Source organism: Chiloscyllium plagiosum, unplaced genomic scaffold, assembly GCF_037043375.1.
Source record: "Chiloscyllium plagiosum isolate Xiang-an unplaced genomic scaffold, Cpla_swu_hap1 HiC_scaffold_1, whole genome shotgun sequence".
NCBI classification, from domain to species: Eukaryota; Metazoa; Chordata; class Chondrichthyes; order Orectolobiformes; family Hemiscylliidae; genus Chiloscyllium; species Chiloscyllium plagiosum.
This window is the reverse complement of record NW_028270139.1, coordinates 178,590,418-178,611,986: the sequence shown is the minus strand read 5'-3', so window position 1 is coordinate 178,611,986 and position 21,569 is coordinate 178,590,418. Positions and strand designations below refer to the sequence as shown.

The 21,569-nt window shown below is 47.3% G+C and overlaps 1 protein-coding gene across 1 annotated transcript in view; it reads left to right on the top strand.

Moving 5' to 3' along the window:
* LOC148152301 (disintegrin and metalloproteinase domain-containing protein 8-like) overlaps positions 1-21,569 on the top strand; it is a 151,995-nt gene that overhangs the window by 26,093 nt on the left and 104,333 nt on the right. The gene's annotated exons all lie outside the window — the stretch shown is intronic.

Here is a 21,569-nt window from a genome sequence, read left to right as displayed (position 1 = left end):
CGGTGTCCATGGATGGGAGGGTAGATTCCGTGTTGGTCTGGGCTGTGCACACAACCTTCTGTAGTTTCTTACGGTCCTGGGCAGAGCTGTTACCGTATCAGGCCGTTATACACCTGGACAGTCTGCTCTCAATGGTACATCTGTAGAAGTTGGTGAGGGTCCATATGGACATGCTGAATATTCTGAGCTGCCTGAGGAAGAAGCAGCGTTGTCGTGCTGCCTTCTTGTCCACATGGCAAGTCCAGGATGGGTTTGTCGGTTATCGTCACTCCGAGGAGCTTGACACTCTCCACCCTCACAACCTCAATTCCATTGATGTAGATGGGGGCATATTCTCCTCCTATCTAACTGAAGTCAATGATCAGTTCCTTTGCTTTGCCGACATTGAGAGAGAGGTTGTTTTCATTGCACCATGTCATCAAGCCCTCTACCTCCTTACTGTATTCTGACTCATTGTTGTTTGACATCTATCCTATGGTGGTATCGTTAGCAAACTTGTAGCATGACGTTCATTTGAATTTGGTGACACAGTTGTGGTTGTACAGGGACTATAGTCAGGGGCTGAGAACTGATTCTTGGGGGCTCTGGTGTTGAGTGTTTTCATGGCAGAGGCGCAGTTCACCAGGAATGAAGCTTGTGGCCGGGGAGCTGAGAGTTAAATAGGAGAGGTGTGGGGTTGGAAGGAAGGTAGCTGAGAATGCAATAGGTAGATGAAGGTGGGGGTGGTGTTGGAGGGGGGGGGGGGGAGAAGAGGGGTTGGTGGACAAGTGCCTCATCTACCAGGCATGAAAGGATCCTGTCGCCAACTGGAGGTGGACTGACGTCCTCACGCCCAACTGTGCCAGCATCATCCAGCCCAATCCTCTCCCATCCAAGGCAGCCCTGCATCCCAAACTCTCTGCTCCCTTGGCCAGCACAAACCGTGCTCATGGATGAAAATGCTGTTGAGCAGTAGCTCCCTGTTAGAAGCAACACTGCCTTAGAGAGCTAAAAATCACACACCAGGTTATAGTCCAACAGGTTTAATTGGAAGCATACTAGCTTTCGGAGCGACGCTCCTTCATCAGGTGATAGTGGAGGGCTCGATCGTAACACTGAATTTATAGCAAAAATTTGCAGCGTGATGTAACTGAAATTATACATTGAAAAATTGATTGTCTGTTAAGCCTTTCATCTGTTAGAATACAGTGATAGTTTCACTTCTTTCATGTGTAAATCACAAAACCTTTTTTTTAAAAGTTGCATTCTCGGGTTAGCTGTTAACAATGGCGATAGCTAGACAATATGTTGAAGGTGTTAGCCCCCTGTGTTCTCTGTCTATGACCTGATGTTTAGATTGATTCTAATCTAAAAAGTGAGATAACAGAGTTTTACATAAATTCATGCAGTTTTTGAGCTCAGAGTTCTACATGAATGTATGCAGTTTTTGAGCAAAGTGCAATGTAACTCTGCAAGTACAAATTCACCCCACAAAATATATGTACGCATGTGGGTCTTTGTCTATCTGTGTGTGTGTGTCTGTCTGGGGTGGGGGTTGTGAGTGTGAGAATGTGTGTGTGTGTGTGTGTATATATGTATGTGTGTGTAGTGAGTGCAGAGTTTCTTAAGTCTGTGAGGGGGTGCATGTGTGAGTGTGGGAGTGTGTGTGTCTATTAGGGTGTGTGTGGCTGTCTGTGTGGACCTGTGTCCATGTATATGTGAGAGAGTGTGTGTGTGTGTGTGTGTAGGAATATCTGTGTGTGTGTGTAGGAATATGTGTGTGTGTGTGTAGTGCAATGGTGATCACCTGTAATGTGACATGAACCCAAGGTCCCGGTTGAGGCCCTCCCTATGGGTACCGAACTTAGCTATCAGCCTCTGCTCGGCCACTTTCCTCTGCTGCCTGTCCTGAAGTCCACCTTGGAGGATGGTCCGAGGCTGAATGTCCTGGACCACTGAATTGGGAGGGAACTCTCCTGTCTGTTGATTGTTGTGCGGTGCCCATTCATCTGTTGTCTCCAAATCATGACTCCCTTAGAGAGTCAGCAGTGATCAGGTCCAGATAAAAGTCAGCATTCTTGGAAGAAGACCCGAGGCTGGGTCCACACCCCCCAACAACCCACCCTCCCATCCTGGCACCTTTCCCTGCCACCGCAGGAATTACAAAACCTGCGCCCACACCTCCTCCCTCACCTCTATTCAAGGCCCTAAAGGAGCCTTCCACATCCACCAAAGTTTTATCTGCACATCCACCAATATCATTTATTGTATCCGTTGCTCCCGATGTAGTCTCCTTTACATTGGGGAGACTGGATGCCTCCTAGCAGACCGCTTCAGGGAACATCTCTAGGACACTCGCACCAAATCAACTCCACCGCCCTGTGGCCCAACATTTCAACTCCCCCTCCCACTCTGCCGAGGACATGGAGGTCCTGGGCCTCCTTCACTGCCTATCCACTCCACCCTCCTCTCTGACCTATCACCTTCATCTTCACCCCCATCCACCCATTGTACTCTTTGCTACCTTCCCCCACCCTACTTCCTGATCAATCAACTTCATCCCCACCACCATTCACCTACTGTACTCTATGCTACTTTCTCCCCACCCCCACCCTCCTCTCACTTATCTCTCCACCCTTCAGACGCTCTGCCTGTATTCCTGATGAAGGGTTTTTGCCAGAAACGTCGATTTTACTGCTCCTCGGATGCTGCCTGAACTGCTGTGCTTTTCCAGTACCACTAATCCACTCGACAAACAGGAACTGCATGTTGTAACAGAGGCCACACTCCCAACAGAACAAATAGGTCATCAGGGTGCACCATCTTGGAGGAGGTTCAGAGTAAAGCTCTCGCTGCCAGGTCTGAAAGTGGAAAGGCACTACCTGATGCAAAGGCACACCAATGCCTGACCACCCTCCTCAAGCTGGAGACTCCAAACCACAGCAATGACCCAATGTTACCCATTGACTCAGAAAAACTCAACAAGCTTTTCCCAGATGGCAGTGACAAAGCCGAGAAGGGACCAAAGTAACCAGTTGGTACCACAAAATGGTGGCCACCAGCTGGTTTATGACCAGCCTGTAGGACAACATTTGGAGCAGTCCCATACAGTGTGTTGGGGGAGCAGTCACCTTGCGTTCCAATTTGTGCCAATTCTTCAGCAGGGCAAAGATGGACTCTGGGGTAGAGGTGGTGAGTGGTACCCATGTGAAGCACCAGAATCCCTCTGACAAATGGTCCATTTGACATGGACCAGCCTGAAGTCTCCACCGCATCTTCTCCACTTCCCACTCCTCCGCCCCTGAGCCCCGCCCCTCCAATCGCCACCAGGACAGAACCCCACTGGTCCTCACCTACCACCCCACCAACCTTCATATATATCGTATCATCCGTCGTCATTTCTGCCACCTCCAAATGGACCCCACCACCAAGGATATATTTCCCTCCCCTCCTCTATCAGCGTTCCGAAAAGGCCACTCCCTCTGACTCCCTCATTTTGTCCACAACCCCCACCAACCCAACCTCCACTCCCGGCACCTTCCCCTGCAACCCAAGAAATGCAAAACTTGCGTCCACACCTCCCCCCTTACTTCCCTCCAAGACCCCAAGGGATACTTCCATATCCGCCACAGATTCACCTGCACCTCCACACACATCATTTACTGCATCCGCTGCACCCGATGTGGCCTCCTATACAGACAGGCCGCCTACTTGCAGAACGTTTCAGAGAACACCTCTGGGACACCCGGACCAACCAACCCAACCACCCCGTGGCTCAACACTTCAACTCCCCCTCCCACTTCACCAAGGACATTCAGGTCCTTGGACTCCTCCATCGCCAGACCATGGCAACACGACACCTGGAGGAAGAGCGCCTCATCTTCCGCCTAGGAACCCTCCAACCACAAGGGATGAACTCAGATTTCTCCAGCTTCCTTCTTTCCCCTCCCCCTACCTTGTCTCAGTCCCAACCCTCGAACTCAGCACCACCTTCCTAACCTGCAATCTTCTTCCTGACTTCTCCGCGCCCACCTCCACTCCAGCCTATCACCCTCACCTTAACCTCCTTCCACCTACCACATTTCCAACACCCCTCCCCCAAGTCCCTCCTCCCTATCTTTTATCTTAGCCTGCTTGGCACACTTTCCTCATTCCTGAAGAAGGGCTCATGCCCGAAACATCGATTCTCCTGCTCCTTGGATGCTGCCTGACCTGGTGTGCTTTTTCAGTAACACATTTTCAGCTCTGATCTCCAACATCTGCAGTCCTCACTTTCTCCTAGTCCCAAACAATGGTTGATCCTTGAGGAGGGTGCCACAGAGTAGACCTCCTGGCACTTGTGCATCCTCCACAGGTCAGCTAGGTCTGTGACCATGAAGAACACAGCTGATGGTGTATGTTGAAAGAACCATCTCCAGCCCCAGCATGTGCAGAGCCAAACCCCACATCCACTTTAGATGGGACTAGATTGGGTTGGGATATCTGGTCGGCATGGACGGGTTGGACCGAAGGGTTTGTTTCCATGCTGTACATCTCTATGACTCTAAGAGGCGCAGCAATGGCTCCACGCAGAGGGAAGCCCTGACGTACTCCTCTCCCAGGGTGTACTGGCTCTGTCAGGGAACCGTTAACCTTCACTAGGCACTCCGCAGATTCAACTAGGAGAAAGTGAGGACTGCAGATGCTGGAGATCAGAGCTTAAAAATGTTTTGCTGGAAAAGCGCAGCAGCTCAGGCAGTATCCAAGGAGCAGGAGAAGAAGGGCTTATGCCTGAAACATCGATTCTCCTGCTCCTTTGATGCTGCCTGATCTGCTGCGCTTTTCCAACAACACATTTTTAAACTCCGCAGATTCAGGGGACAAAGTACGTCCTGAGCCCAAATATTCACAGAATCCCGAGCAGATATTCACTTTCTACCCTGTTGAACACCTTTCCTGATCAAGGGAGAGAAAGGTGCTCGACAAGCCAGCCCTCTGGGAATAATGGATCATATCCTGGACAAGGTAGATGTTGTGGATGCTCCGGTCCAGAACAGGATAGGACTAGTCTTGGTGGATCATGTAGTACAGCACAGTGCCAAAGGGAGTCAAAAGGACCCGAGCAACGGTTATGTAGGCCGTGCTGAGGAGGGAGATCAGACACGAATTCTTGAACAAACAGAGATCCCCCTTCTTAGGCAATAGAGTGATGATGTCCCTGCACCAAGAAAGGGACATCTCTCCAGTCACAATATATTCCTCCAGGACCCACACATAGCTCTCCCCTGACATCCCAGAACACCTGAAGAACACCATGGAAAGACCAGCGAGGACACTGTTCAGCTCCTCCAAGTTCAGAGGGGTATCAAGCCTCTCAGTACCCTTGGGGCTGACCTGCAGCAGGTCCTCCCACACAACTTTGAGAGCTTCCTCACCGGACAGATCCGGAGAGAAGAGTGCCCTATAATAGTCCCTCACTTGGGTTCTGATGGCCTCCAGACATAAGACAAGGGATCCATTGTCAGCTCACAGCACATGGAGCTGCTCGCAGACCGCATGCTTTTACCCCAAGTTCACAACCTGGGACCCAATAACATGCAGATCCCGGAGCATGGCCTTCTTTTATTTGTATGCATCCGCAGGGTGAGGTCTACGTCGGCCTGACCAAGACATGGCCCCATGTCAAGTACCTCCTTCTCCAACCCCTCAATCCTGGATTTTTGCCACTTCCTCAACTCGATGTCACCGATCACCTGTAGACCACTCTGAAAAGGAAGGGTGAGCAGCCAGTTGTCGTGGTGCATATAGGCACCAATGATGTAATTAAAAAAAAAAACGAGACGAGGTCCTGAAAGTAGAATTCAGGAAGCTTGGAGAGAAGTTAACGAGGAGGACCTCAAAAGGTAGTGATCTTGGGATTACTACCGGTGCCACTTGCTAGCCAGGGTAGACCGCCCCGTGGCTGAACACTAACTCCCCCTCCCACTCCGCCAAGGACATGCATCTAGGAACCCTCCAACCACAAGGGATGAATGCTGATTTCTCCAGCTTCCTCATTTCCCCTCCCCACATCTTATTTCAGTCCCAAACCTCGGACTCAGCACCGCCTTCTTGACCTGCAATCTTCTTCCCGACCTCCCCGCCCCCACCCCCTCTCCGGCCTATCACCCTCACCTTAACCTCCTTCCACCTATCGCATTCCCAACACCCCTCTCCCACATCCCTCCTCCCTACCTTTTATCTTAGCCTGCTTAGCACACCTTCCTCATTTCTGAAGAAGGACTTATGCCCGAAACGTCGATTCTCCTGCTCCTTGGATGCTGCCTGACCTACTGCGCTTTTCCAGCAACACATTTTTCAGAAATGAAAGAATAGGTAGGTTGAAACCTGGCTTGAGGGATGGTGTAGGAGGGAGGGGTTCAAGTTTGTGTAACATTGGGACCGGTTCTGGGGAAGGTGGGACTATTACAAATTGGATGGTCTACACCTGAACCAGACGGGAACTAATGTTCTTGGGGGAGTTTTTGCTACTGCTGTTGGGGAGGGTTTAAACTAATATGACAGGGGGCTGGGAACCAGAAGAGAAGACAAGTAGACAGCGAGGTGGAAACTAGAGACTGTAAGATTCTTGAAGTTAGCATTACAAAAGGGAAGAGTAGGTAGAGAACAGATGAATGCAAAGGTAGTCTGAGTGCATATACTTTAATGCAAGGAGTATAGTGGCTAAGGCAGATGAACTTAGAGCTTGGATTGGTGCCTGGGAGTATGATGTTATTGTAATCATTGAGACTTGGTTGAAGGAAGGGCATGATTGGCAATTAAATGTTCTAGTATATAAATACTTCAGACTGGACAGGGAGGGGAGTAAAAGGCAAGGGGCGGAATTGCATTGCTGATCAGGAATTATATCACGGCTGTGCTAAAGGAGGACACTATGGAGGGCTTGAGTAGTGAAGCGTTATAGGTGGAGCTGAGAAATAAGAAGGGTGCAGTTACACTATTAGGGCTGTGTTACAGGCCTCCCAATAGTGAGCATGAGGTAGAAGAACAAATAGGTAAACAGATTATGGGGTAGAATTTGTAAGAAGTGTCCAGGAGAGTTTTCTAGAGCAGTATGTCAATAGCCCAACTAGGGAAGGGGCCATATTGGACCTGGGATTGGGAATGAGCCAGGCCAGGTGGTAGAAAATGGGGTGGGGGATTTCTTTGGGAACAGTGACCACAATTCTGTAAGTTTTAGAATACTCGTAGACAAAGATGAGAGTGGTCCTAAGGGAAGAGTACTAAACTGGGCCAAGGCCAATTATATCAAAATTTGGTAGGTGCTGGGTAATGTGAGGAGAAAGTGAGGTCTGCAGATGCTGGAGATCAGAGCTGAAAATGTGTTGCTGGAAAAGCGCAGCAGGTCAGGCAGCATCCAGGGAACAGGAGAATCGACGTTTCGGGCATAAGCCCTTCTTCATAAGCCATTCCTGAAGAAGGGCTTATGCCCGAAACGTCAATTCTCCTGTTCCCTGGATGCTGCCTGACCTGCTGCGCTTTTCCAGCAACACATTTTCAGCTGGGTAATGTGGATTGGGGGCAGTTATTTAAAGGAAGTCCATATTTGATTTGTGGGAGGCTTTCAAAGATAGGTTGAAGATAGTGCAGGATAGGCATTTCCTTTGAAAGCAAGGAAGAGGAAAGGCAAGATTTGTGAACCATGGATGACAGGAGAAACTGTGCGACTAACCAAAAGGAAACGGGAAGCATACATAAGGTCCAGGCAGCTAAGAACGGAACAGGCCCTGGAGGAATATCGGGAGAGTAGGACCAACCTTAAACGAGGAATCAAGCTGACTAAAAGTGGTCATGAAATAACTTTAGCCAGCAGACTTAAGGAGAATCCAAAGGCTTTTTATTCATGTATAAGCAAGAGGGTAACGAGAAAAAGGATTGGTCCACTAAAGGATAAGTAAGGAAGGAAGGAAGGAAGGCTGGCTGTGTGTTGGCCCTGAGAAAATAGGTGAGATTCTGAATGATTACTTTGCATCAGTGTTCACTGAGGAGAGGGACATGATGAATGTTGCGATTAGAGATAGAAGTTTGTTTACTCTGGATCACATTGACATTAGGAGGGAGGATGTGTTGGGTAGGCTAAAGGATACTAAGGTAGAATTGCATACAATACTCCAACAGTGACCTAACCAATGTCCTGTACAGCTGCAACATGACCTCCCAACTCCTGTACTTGAAACGCTGACCAATAAAAGAAAGCATACCAAACGCCTTCTTCACTATCCTATCTACCTGCGACTCCACTTTCAAGGAACTATGAACCTGCATTCCAAGGTCTCTCTTCCGAGGGAGCAACACTCCCTAGGACCTTACCATTAAGTGTATAAGTCCTGCTAAGATTTGCTTTCCCAAAATGCAGCACCTTGCATTTATCTGAATTAAACTCCATCTGCCACTCCTCAGCCCATTGGCCATCTGATCAAGATCCTGTTGTAATCTGAGGTAACCCTCTTCGCTGTCCACTACACCTTGAATTTTGATGTCATCTGCAAACTTACTAACTGTACCTCTTATGCTCGCATTCAAACCATTTACATAAATGACGAAAAGTAGAGGACCCAACACTGATCCTTGTGGCACTCCACTGGTCACAGGCCTCCAGTCTGAAAAACAACCCTCCACCATCACCCTCTGTCTTCTACTTTTGAGCCAGTTCTGTATCCAAATGGATAGTTCTCCCTGTATTCCATGAGATCTAACCTTGCTAATCAGTCTCCCATGGGGAACCTTGTCGAACGCCCTACTGAAATCCATATAGATCACATCTACTGCTCTGCCCTCATCAATCCTCTTTGTTACTTCAAGGTGACCAGTGGTGCTCCACAGGGATCAGTGCTGGGGTCACTGTTGTTTGTGATATACATAAATGATCTGGAAGTGGGCATTGGTCTGATTAGTAAGTTTGCAGATGACAGAGATTGATGGAGTAGAAAGTATAATCAAAGAATACAGGAGAATATTGATAGATGGGGAGTTGGGTGGAAAAATGGTAGATGGAGTTCAATCTAGGCAAATTTGAGGCGATGCATTTTGGAAGGTCTAATTCTGGAGCGAAATATACTGTAAACGGAAGAGCCTTGGTAAAAGTTGATGGGCAGAGAGATCTGGGAGTGCAGGTCCATTGTACCCTGAAGGTTGCTGCACAGGTGGACAGAGTGGTCAAGAAGGCATATAGTATGCTTGCCTTCATTGGACGGGGTATTGAGTAGAAGAGCTGGGAAGTCATGTTAAAATTGTACAAGACATTGATTTGGCCGCATTTAGAATACGGTGTACAGTTCTGGTCGCCACATTACCAAAAGGATGTGGACGCTTTGGGGAGGGTGCAGAGAAGGTTTACGAGGATGCTGCCTGGTGTGGAAGATGCGAGTTGTGAAGAGAGGTTGAGTAGGTTAGGTTTATTATTATTAGAAAAAAGGAGATTATGGGGGGACCTGATTGAGGTTAATAAAGTCATGAAGGGTATAGACAGGGTGGATAGCGACAAGCTTTTTCCCAGGGTGAAGGATTCAATATCGATAGGTCACGATTTCAGGGTGAGAGGTGGAAAGTTTAAGGGGGATATGCGCAGCAAGTACTTCACACAGAAGGTGGTAGGTGCCTGGAACGCGTTGCCAGCAGAGGTAGTGGAGGCAGGCACGGTAGATTCATTTAAGAGGTGTCTGGACAGATGCATGAGTAGGTGGGGAGCAGAGGGATACAGATAGAACAAAGAAAATTTACAGCCCAGGAACAGGCCCTTCAGCCCTCCAAACCTGAGCCGATCCAAATGTAACTGTCTAAACCTGTCGGTCAATTCCTGAGCATCTGTATCCCTCTAGAATTAGACTTGCCTAAATGCATCACCTCACATTTGCCTGGATTGAAAGCCATCTGCCCAACTCTCCAGTCTATCTATATCCTCCTGTATTCTCTGACAGACCCTTATGCTTTCTGCTTCTCCACCAATCTTCGTGTCATCTGCAAACTTGCTGATCATACCAACAGTGCCCTCTTCCAGATCATTTATGTATATCACAAACAACAGTGGCCCCAGCATTGATCCCTGTGGAACACCACTGGTCACCTTTCTCCATTTCAAGAAACTCCCTTCAACTACTACTCTCTGTCTCCTGTTGCTCAACCAGTTCTTTATCCACCTCGCTAGAACACCCTGCATACCATGTGACTTCACTTTCTCCATTAGTCTACCGAGGGGAACCTTATCAAACACCTTACTAAAGTCCGTGTATATGACATCAACAGCCCTTCCATCATCTATCAACTTGGTCACTTCCTCGAAGAACTCTATTAAGTTGGTAAGGCACGATCTCCCCCGCACAAAACCATGTTGCCTATCGCTGATAAGCCCATTCTTTTCTAAATATAAATAGATCTTATCCCTCAGCACCTTCTCCAGCAACCGACGTCAGGCTCACAGGTCTGTAGTTACCCGGAATATCCCTACTACCCTTCTTGTACAGGGGGACACATGAGCAATCCTCCAGTTCTCTGGTACTTCATCTGTATTTAAGGATGCCACAAAGAATGCTTAGGAATTAGGCGAAAGGTTTAGACTGTGGATTTGGATCGGCTCAGGCTTGGAGGGCCGAAGAGCCTATTCCTGGGCTGTAAATTTTCTTTGTTCTTTGTTTAACCCCATGCGTACTTCTGACAGAGGACATGGACAGGAGTCTTACCCATATCCTACGACAGCCTCCTCCTATAGCCAGTCCAGAAGTGACAAAACGAGTTCTAGAACCACTCATCATCCAGCAGCAGGTTGTTAAGGTGCCAGTACACTGACCATGTCCTGGCACTGAATGGAACAAGCTCCGCCCATACCAGGCTGTGATCGGAGAACGGTACCTGACATATGGAGGCTTTTGGAACAAAAGCTGCCGTACGCCCTAGAAATGTAAAGGCGGTCAATTCCAGACACAACGACCCCAGGCCTCAGAAAGAGGAAGACGATGGAATAGGTATAGAGATTTCACCAGATGTCTACCAAGTCAAAGATGTGAGCCAAGTCCCTCAACATCCTCATCGATGCTGAGCTCTTCTGTGTACTGCCATAGTCCCACCTCTCAAGGGTGCAATTGAAATGCACACCAGGAAGGTTGAGCTTGCCATCACTGATGGAGTTAAGAGGCAACACTTCCTCCAAGAAGCAGGTCTACTCAGGTCCCATCCAAGGTAAGTATATGTTCACACAGTGAAGTACTGTGCCTTCGAAACGAATAGTGAGTTTGGGCATATGGCCGAGTGCATGGTCCTTGACCCTCAATATCTCCGGACAGAACAAAGGGGCCAATAGAATAGCCATCCTGCCAGAATTTGAAGCCAGGTGACGCCTGAAGACCCTTCTCCTTCACTCTAGAAGTCATAGAGATGTACAGCATGGAAACAGACCCTTCGGTCCAACCTGTCCATGCTGACCAGATATCCCAACCCAATCTAGTCCCATCTGCCAGTGCCCAGCCCATATCCTTCCAAACCTTTCCTATTCATCCACCCATCCATATGCCTCTTAAATGTTGCAATTATACCAGCCTCCACCACTTCCTCTGGCAGCTCATTCCATACACGTACCACCCTCTGCGTGAAAACGTTGCCCCTTTGGTCTCTTTTATATCTTTCCCCTCTCACCCTAAATCTATGTCCTCTAGTTCTGGACTCCCCGACCCCAGGGAAAAGACTTTGTCTATTTATCCTATCCATGCCCCTCAATTTTGTAAATCTCTACAAGGTCACCCCTCAGCCTCCGACGCTCCAGGGAAAACAGCCCCAGCCTGTTCAGCCTTTCCCCATACCTCAAAACCTCCAACCCTGGCAACATCCTTGTAAATCGTTTCTGAACCCTTTCAAGTTTCACAACATCTTTCCGATAGGAAGGAGACCAGAATTGCATGCAATATTCCAACACTGGCCTAACCAATGTCCTGTACAGCTGCAACATGACCTCCCAACTCCTGTACTCAATACTCTGACCAATAAAGGAAAGCATACCAAACACCTTCTTCACTATCCTATCTACCTGTGACTCCACTTTCAAGGAGCTATGAACCTGCACTCCAAGGTATTTTTGTTCAGCAACACTCCCTAGGACCTTACCATTAAGTGCATAAGTCCTGCTAAGATTTGCTTTCCCAAAATGCAGCACCTCGCATTTATCTGAATTAAACTCCATCTGCCACTTCTCAGCCCATTGGCCCATCTGGTCAAGATCCTGTTGTAATCTGAGGTAACCCTCTTCGCTGTTCACTACTCCTCCAATTTTGGTGTCATCTGCAAACTTACTAACTGTACCGCTTATGCTCGTATTCAAATCATTTATGTAAATGACAAAAAGTAGAGGACCCAGCACCGATCCTTGTGGCACTCCGCTGGTCACAGGCCTCCAGTCTGAAAAACAACCCTCCACCACCACCCTCTGCCTTCTACCTTTGAGCCAGTTCTGTATCCAAATAGATAGTTCTCCCTGTATTCCATGAGATCTAACCTTGCTAATCAGTCTCCCATGGGGAACCTTGTCGAACACCTTACTAAAGTCCATATAGATCACATCTACCTCTCTGCCCTCATCAATCTTTTTTGTTACTTCTTTAAAAAACTCAATCAAGTATGTGAGACATGATTTCCCACGCACAAAGCCATGTTGACTATCCCGAATCAGTCCTTGCCTTTCCAAATACATGTACATCCTGTCCCTCAGGATTCCCTCCAACAACTTGCCCACCACCGAGGTCAGGCTCACCGGTCTATAGTTCCCTGGCTTGTCTTTACCACACCTCTTAAACAGTGGCACCACATTTGCCAACCTCCAGTCTTCCGGCATCTCCTGAAACGGCATGGGTTTCTTCCTGGAGACTCACTATGTGCTTTCATTCCCCGAGGGGTGAAAGAATGTGAAATCTACACTGAACTGTCCAGCTGCCATTGACATTCAGGCTGGCTTTTGATGTCTTCATGACTGTAGTACAGGCCACCACTGTTTTAACTGATAATGAAAACCACTGATTGAGCGGACAGAGGGGCTGTTTATTCTACCTCCACTCCCTGAGAATGCCACAAGAGAATCCCTGGCACTGTTGCTTCATGTTCTTGTCCATTTCTGGTCCATCTATAGCTGCCGGGCAAACATGACTAGAAGCAGTAGAGAATTCTACTGGTCCACAGGCAACCGGACTCTGTCTCAGTGACACAGTGCCACTTGTAAAAAGTTCTGGAGTTCCCCAATTGGGATGAGGGGGACCTAGTCAGCAAGCACCACGTCTCTCTTGCTGAGGTACCCATGACCGATGCCCTCAGGGGCAGCAATAGGACAATCCTTTGCAGGAACCTCCAAGTCCTGGAGTATACCAGACTCAAACAGAGTTAAAACTCACACAACACCAGTTATAGTCCAACAGATTGATTCGGAAGCACTAGCTTTCGAAGCACTACTTCTAAACAACCACTTGATGAAGGAGCAGAACATTGACTAAAATGTTGGGTCCCCAGGGCAGCAGTAATTTGAAAACCTGCTCCATTCGGAGCTGAGCAACCCTCCATGACAAGGAAAATATCCCCAGCAAGGGCAGGGGTGCCTGGCATAAAGGACTGGGAGGGAGTGAGGAGCCTCCTTCCTTCATCACTACCATCCAGGGTAAGTAACTATATCACAGTTCCCAGTCAGCACAGTAGCACTTCAAAGCCTTCCTTGTGGCAAGACCTCAGCAGCCACATTATCACAGCCTCTGATGCGTCTGCTCCCATGGGAAGTGGTATTAGTACTGGGCTCCCATGACCCTCTGACCCTCAGGAGTGGCACCTTTACTGGGAAGATGGGGCAATAAGAAACACCTCCTCTCCACTTTCTTGCTGCCACCCCTCCCCTTTAAAACCTTCCCTTTATCTTTGTCCCTCATGGATTTCGGGTCATGTGAGGGGCCAGGGAATATTGAGGGAACCACCTGTGCATTCATGGTTTTCTCAATGAGGACCCCTGGGCTCGGGTCCAAACGCACACCTTTCTGATGTGCTCTCCTTTGTGACGGATCCCTCCCCAGGTTGGGGGTTGATGGCCTCAGGCCACCTGGGGAATCCTTTAGGGAGGCTGACCCCAAGCACTTAGTCTTCTTCTGGACTTTCCTCTCCTGCAGATACTCTCCTCCCACCTCTTTGGTGTCTGTAAATAATGTAGCTCTCACCATTCGGGGCCAAGGTGGGGGTGGGGGGCCGGTGGGGGGTGGGGGGATCACGAGGTAAAGGGCGACTGTGCAAACAGTGGCTACAGAGGTGTTGACAGCTGCCTTCAAGGCAGGACAGTTTCTCCAGAGGTGCCTCCTTGCAGTATGACACCTCATACCCTTCACCAACTAGAACCTCCAGTCAGCAGCACTCTTGTGTTGAACTGTAAAGGTGCTCACCATGACCTCTTCCTGGGCCAGGCAGATGAAAATCTGTTGCTGTCAGAAATAAATGTTTCTCAGCCAGGCCTCCTTCAGATTGAGCAGTAGCAACACCATACCTGACCTCACCTCCCCTCGCTGGCAGAGGTGGGAAGAGAATGAGCTCAGATGATACAAAGAGTGGGAAGTTTGATAAAATGATCCTCTGAGCAACTACTTCCAGCAGGCTGACAGACAAGAACATCCTACCGGCAGTAAGCCACTTCTCCAGGAGAGGTACACCACCCACTCAGTCTTCAGGAAGAACACACAGCCTTTCCATACATCTTCAACGCAGTGGGAGAAAGTGAGGACTGCAGATGCTGGAGATCAGAGCTTAAAAATGTGTTGCTGGAAAAGCGCAGCAGGTCAGGCAGCATCAAAGGAGCAGGAGATTCGACGTTTCGGGCTTAAGTCCTTCTCCTGTTCCTTTGATGCTGCCTGACCTGCTGCGCTTTTCCAGCAACACATTTTTAAGATCTTCAACGCAGTGACAATGGTGAGGATGCTGACTATCCCCACCAAAGCTGCTGCACCTGCCTCAATGGCCATGTCAGGGTGAGTGGAACATTTCATTCTGAGCTGTTTTGTTAAACATGAAACTACCTCCATGTCGGAATGACTGGGCCCTGCCCAGAATGCTGTGTTAGAGTGTCTGCACTCACCATCACTCCCTCTAACCGCTGAAAAATCAGAACCACCACCACCACCTCACACAAATCATTGAAAAAGAATCTTACAAAGTCTTGTTCAGCCTTGCTCGCCAGCACAGACAGTCCCTTAGGTTGTCATGTCCCAACGCACAGGTCCAAACAATAGGACACCAGACTTCTCAGGGTAGCAATAGCAGCCGGTCCCTCCAGGAGATAGGCTGCAGCATCCAAGACCTCAGGCTCCAAGCAACAATTGCACCTTCTCCCCGGGGTAGTAGATGTTATTACACAGTCTTCAACTCATCAAGGAGAAATGCAGACCACCAGGCTTCCTGGAGTGGCAGCAGCAATGGAGAATCCCAAGTTCGAGTGCCCCAGGCACACAGGCTCCAGCACGACAGGCTCTCAGCCTTAATTAGCTCCAGCTGCTCTCAGTTCCAGCAGGTGTTGCCACTCCAGCCTCCGAGTTTCAATGACAGCAGCAAGTTGCAGGCTCCCAATACACTGCCTCTGCAGGGTGTTCCATCTGGTCTAATCTTGTTAACCTGTCCTTGAAGAACCTTGCAGAAATGCCTTTCTGAAGTCCATTCTGAAGTCCAAGTTCACTGCTCTGCCCTCATCAATCCTCTTCGTTACTTCTTCAAAAAATTCAGTTTTTAGTGAGACATGATTTCTTATGCACAAAGCAATGTTGACTACCACTAATCAATCCTACAGTTTCAAAATACATATAAATCCTGTTCCTCAGAATCCCCACCAATAACTTGCCCACCACCGATGTCAGGCTCACCGGCCTATAGTTCCCTAGCTTCTCTTTACCATCTTGCTTAAATAATAGCATTGCGTTAGCCAACCTCCAGCCAGTCTTCTGGCACCTCACCCATGGCTATTAATGATACAAATATCTCAGCAAGGGATCAGAAATCACTTCCTTAGCTTCCCATGAAGTTGTTGGGTACACCTAATCAGGTCCCAGGGATTTATCCATTTTTCTGCGTTTTAAGACATCCATCAACTCTTACGCTGTAATGTGGACATTTTTCAAGATACTGCTATTTATTTCTCCAAGTTCTCCAACTTCCATATCTTTCTCCACAGTAAACATAAATGCAAAGTCTTCATTTAGTATCTCCCCCACCTCCTCTGGTTACACACATGGATAGCCATGCTGATCTTAAGGGGCCGTATTCTCTTCTTAGTTATAGCCTTCTTTCCTTAGTATATTTGTGAAACCCAATTGGACACTCCTTTACCTTCTTTGCCAAAGCTATCTGATGAACCTTTTATAAGGGTATTAATTGATTGCATAGGACCCTTACCTAAAACAAAAAGAGAGATTTAGTATTTGTTAACAATAATGGATGTGTCCACCAGATTTCCAGAGGCCATTCCATTGTGCAATATCACAGCTAATAGGATTGTAGAAGAGTTACTCAAATTTTTCACCAGATACAGAGTACCCACAGAGATACAAATCCAATCAAGGGTCAAATTTTGCATCAACATTATTCAGGAAAATTATGGATAGTTTCGGAAAGAAACAACTCAAATCCACTGCATACCATCCGGAATCACAGGGAGCAAAGACAGCATCAAAATGTTAAAGATTGTCCAGAGGACTGGGATAAACGAATTTAATTTGTACTGTTGGCAATTAGTGATGCACAGAATTAATCTACCAAATTCAGTCCATTTATAGAGTCATAGAGATGTATAGCACAGAGACAGACCCTTCAGTCCACGCCGACCAGATATCCCAACCCAATCTAATCCCACCTGCCAGCACGTGGCCCATATCATTCCAAATCCTTTCTATTCATATACCCATTCAAACGCCTCTTAAATGTTGCAATTGTACCAGCCTCCACCACATCCTCTGGCAGCTCATTCCATACACATACCACCTTCTGCATGAAAAGGTTGCCCCTTAGGTCTCTTTTATGTCATTCCCCTCTCACCCTAAACCTATGCCCTCTAGTTCTGGACACCCCGATCCCAGGGAAAAGACTTTGTCTATTAATCCTATCCATGCCCCTCATAATTTTGTAAACCTCTATAAGATCACCCCTCAGCCTCCGACGCTCCAGGGAATACAGCCCCAGCCTGTTCAACCTCTCCCCATACCTCAAAACCTCCAACCCTGGCAACATCCTTGTAAATCTTTTCTGAACCCTTTCAAGTTTCACAACATCTTTCCGATAGGAAGGAGACCAGAATTGCATGCAATATTCCAACAGTGGCCTAACCAATGTCCTGTACAGCCGCAACATGACCTCCCAACTCCTGTTCAAAGTTTGTGAGAAGATTTGTAGCTCGGGTGCTTGTTGCTGTGGTTTTTTTCGCCGAGCTGGCAGTTTTTGTTGCAAACGTTTCGTCCCCTGTCTAGGTGACATTGTCAGTGCTTGGGAGCCTCCTGTGAAGCGCTTCTGTGGTGTTTCCTCCGGCATTTATAGTGGCCTGTCCCTGCCGCTTCCGGTTGTCAGTTTCAGCTGTCCGCTGACGACAAGCAACATGAATTTGACTGGGACAACACTACCATTATAGGGCAAGCAAAACAAAGAACAGCCAGGGAATTCCTAGAAGCATGGCACTCATCCACAAACTCCATCAACAAACACATAGACCTGGACCCAATATACCGGCCACTACAGCGGACAGCTGAAACTGACAACCGGAAGCGGCAGGGACAGGCCACTATAAATGCCGGAGGAAACACCACAGAAGCGCTTCACAGGAGGTTCCCAGGCACTGAGGATGTCACCTAGACAGGTGACGAAACGTTTGCAACAAAAACTTCCAGCTCGGCGAACAGAACCACAGCAACTCCTGTACTCAATACTCTGACTAATAAAGGAAAGCATACAAAATGCCTTCTTCACTATCCTATCGACCTGCGACTCCACTTTCAAGGAGCTATGAACCTGCACTCCAAGGTCTCTTTGTTCAGCAACATTCCCATGGACCTTACCATTAAGTGTATAAGTCCTGCTAAGATTTGCTTTCCCAAAATGCAGCACCTCACATTTATCTGAATTAAACTCCATCTGCCATTTCTCAGCCCATTGGCCCATCTGGTCCAGATCCTGTTGTAATCTGAGGTAACCCTCTTCGCTGTCCACTACACCTCCAATTTTGGTGTCATCTGCAAACTTACTAACTGTACCTCTTATGCTCGTATTCAAATTATTTATGTAAATGACAAAAAGTAGAGGATTCTGGGTAATCCAAGATGGAGGACAGGAACAATTTCTGGCTGTAACAGCTGCTCTTTTTTTTGAGCTATTTTAGGTGCTGGAGGTGATTTCCTCGAATTCCAACAGCAGCAATTACTGTTTTATATGCTGTTGCATTGTTTTGGAACTTTGGGGAAAAAAAGTCAAAACAACAGCAGTTTTAAAAGGGAGAAGAGCAGAGGAAGGAAGCACATGGTGAGGTCAGTGCAGGAGAGAGAGAGAGAACAAACCTGCACAGTTACTGCCTTTGCTGTTTGAATTTGTGTATCACTGGACATCGGAGTGCATCTGGGAAATTTAACAAACAGTGAATTTCATAACTAATCTTGTTTGGGCGAAATTCACAACACAGACTCAGAGAAGTTAATTGTTGTTTTAAGTCTGTCCAAGAGAAAGGCTGTGTTAGTGAGTACAGTGGGTTCTTTCTTGATTATGTTTTTGGACATAAGTCTCTTGATTAAACTTAAAATATAAGCCATAGCTCTTAATTTAACCTGGTGCAGTGTTTTGTTGAGGAATAAGACGGTGTTATTTTCTGGGTTTGTAGATTGTGAAGGAGCAAAAATGGCCTTTGCAGTGATATGTACTTCTTGTCAGATGTGGGAGTTTAAAGAGAGTTTAAGGTTTACTGTGGATTATATCTTCCATAAATGCTGTTGGATGCAAATCTTATCAGATCGAATGGATCGGTTGGAGAGACAGATAGAAGCGATGAGAAATTTGCAGCAGCAACAGTATGTGATGGATGGTAGTTATAGGAAGGGGGGAAAGTCTCAGATACAGTCACGTAGATGGGTTAACTCCAGGAAGGGTAAGAGAGGTCGGCACCTAGGGCAGGAGTCTTTTGTGGATATACCTATTTCAAACAGGTATGCTGTTTTGGAAAATGTTGGGGATGATGGATTCTCAGGGGAATGTAGCACGAACAGCAAAGTTTCTGGTATTGAGACTGGCTCTAATGCAACGAGGGGTACGTCGGCTTCCAAGAGATCAATTGTGTTAGGGGATTCTGTAGTCAGAGGTACAAACCGATGTTTCTGTGGCCAGCAGAGAAAAAGCAGAATGGTGTGTTGTTTCCCTGGTGCCAGGATCAAGGATGTCTCAGAGAGGGTGCAGAATGTTCTCACGGGGGAGAGGGGCCAGCAAGAGGTCATTGTCCACATTGGAACCAACGACATAGGAAGGGAAAAGGTTGAGATTCTGAAGGGAGATTACAGAGAGTTAGGCAGAAATTTAAAAAGGAGGTCCTCAAGGGTAGTAATATCTGGATTACTCCCAGTGCTACAAGCTAGTAGGGCAGGAATAGGAGGATAGAGCAGATTAATACATGTCTGAGGAGCTTGTGTATTGGAGAAGGATTCACATTTTTGGATCATTGGAATCTCTCTTGGGGTAGAAGTGACCTGTACAAGAAGGACGGATTGCACCTAAATTGGAAGGGGACTCAGACTGGCAGGAAAATTTGCTAGAACTGCTTGGGAGGATTTAAACTAGTAAGGTGGAGAGGGGGTGGGACCTAGGGAGATAGTGAGGAAAGACATCAATCTGAGACTGGTACAGTTGAGAACAGAAGTGAATCAAACAGTCAGGGCAGGCAGGGACAAGGTAGGACTAATAAATTAAACTGCATTTATTTCAATGCAAGGGGCCTAACAGGGAAGGCAGATGAACTCAGGGCATGGTTAGGAACATGGGACTGGGATATCATAGCAATTACGGAAACATGGCTCAGGGATGGGCAGGACTGACAGCTTAATGTTCCAGGATACAAATGCTACAGGAAGGATAGAAAGGATACACGGAGGCAAGAGAGGAGGGGGAGTGGCATTTTTGATAAGGGATAGCATTACAGCTGTGCTGATGTATTCCCGGAAATACATCCAGGGGAGTCATTTGTGTGGAACTGAGAAATAAGAAAGGGATGCTCACCTTATTGGGATTGTATTATAAACCCCCCAATAGCCAGAGGGAAATTGAGAAACAAACTTGTAAGGAGATCTCAGCTATCTGTAAGAATAATAGGGTAGTTATGGTCGGGGGTTTTAACTTTCCAAACATCGACTGGAACTGCCATAGTGTTAAATGTTTAGATGGAGAGGAATTTCTTAAGTGCGTACGAGACAATTTTCTGATTCAGTATGTGGATTTACCCACTTAGAGAAGGTGCAAAACTTGACCTACTCTTGGGAAATAAGGCAAGGCAGGTGACTGAGGTGTCAGTGGAGGAGCACTTTGGGGTCAGTGACCATAATTCTATTCGTTTTAAAATCATGATGGAAAAGGATAGACTAGATCTAAAAGTGGAAGTTCTAAATTGGAGAAAGGCCAATTTTGACGGTATTAGGCAAGAACTTTCGAAAGTTGTTTGGAGGCAGATGTTCGCAGGTAAAGGGACGGCTGGAAAATGGGAAGCCTTCAGAAATGAGATAACAAGAATCCAGAGAAAGTATATTCCTGTCAGGGTGAAAGGGAAGGCTGGTAGGTATGGGGAATGCTGGATGACTAAAAAAATTGAGGGTTTGGTCAAGAAAAAGAAGGAAGCATATGTCAGGTATAGACAGGATAGATCGAGTGAATCCTTGGAGTATAAAGGAAGTAGGAGTATACTTAAGAGGGAAATCAGGAGGGCAAACGGGGACCTGAGATAGCGTTGGCAAATAGAATTAAGGAGAATCCAAAGGGTTTTTACAAATATATTAAGGACAAAAGGGTAACGAGGGAGAGAATAGGGCCCCTCAAAGATCATGAGCCCTTCATGCCCAAAACGTCGATTCTCCTGTTCCTTGGATGCTGCCTGACTTGCTGTGCTTTTCCAGCAACACATTTTCAGCTCTGATCTCCAGCCCTCACTTTCTCCCCTCAAAGATCAGCAAAGCGGCCTTTGTGTGGAGCCACAGAAAATGGGGGAGATACTAAATGAAAATTTTGCATCAGTATTTACGGTGGAAAAGGATATGGAAGATATAGACTGTAGGGAAATAGATGGTGACATCTTGCAAAATGTCCAGATTACAGAGGAGGAAGTGCTGGATGTCTTGAAATGTGAAAGGTGGATAAATCCCCAGGACCTGATCAGGTGTACCCGAGAACTCTGTAGGAAGCTAGAGAAGTGATTGCTGGGCATCTTGCTGAGATATTTGTATCATAGTCACAGGTGAGGTGCCGGAAGACTGGAGGTTGGCAAACGTGGTCCTACTGTTTAAGAGGGGCGGTAAAGACAAGCCAGGGAACTAAAGACTGGTGAGCCTGACCTCAGT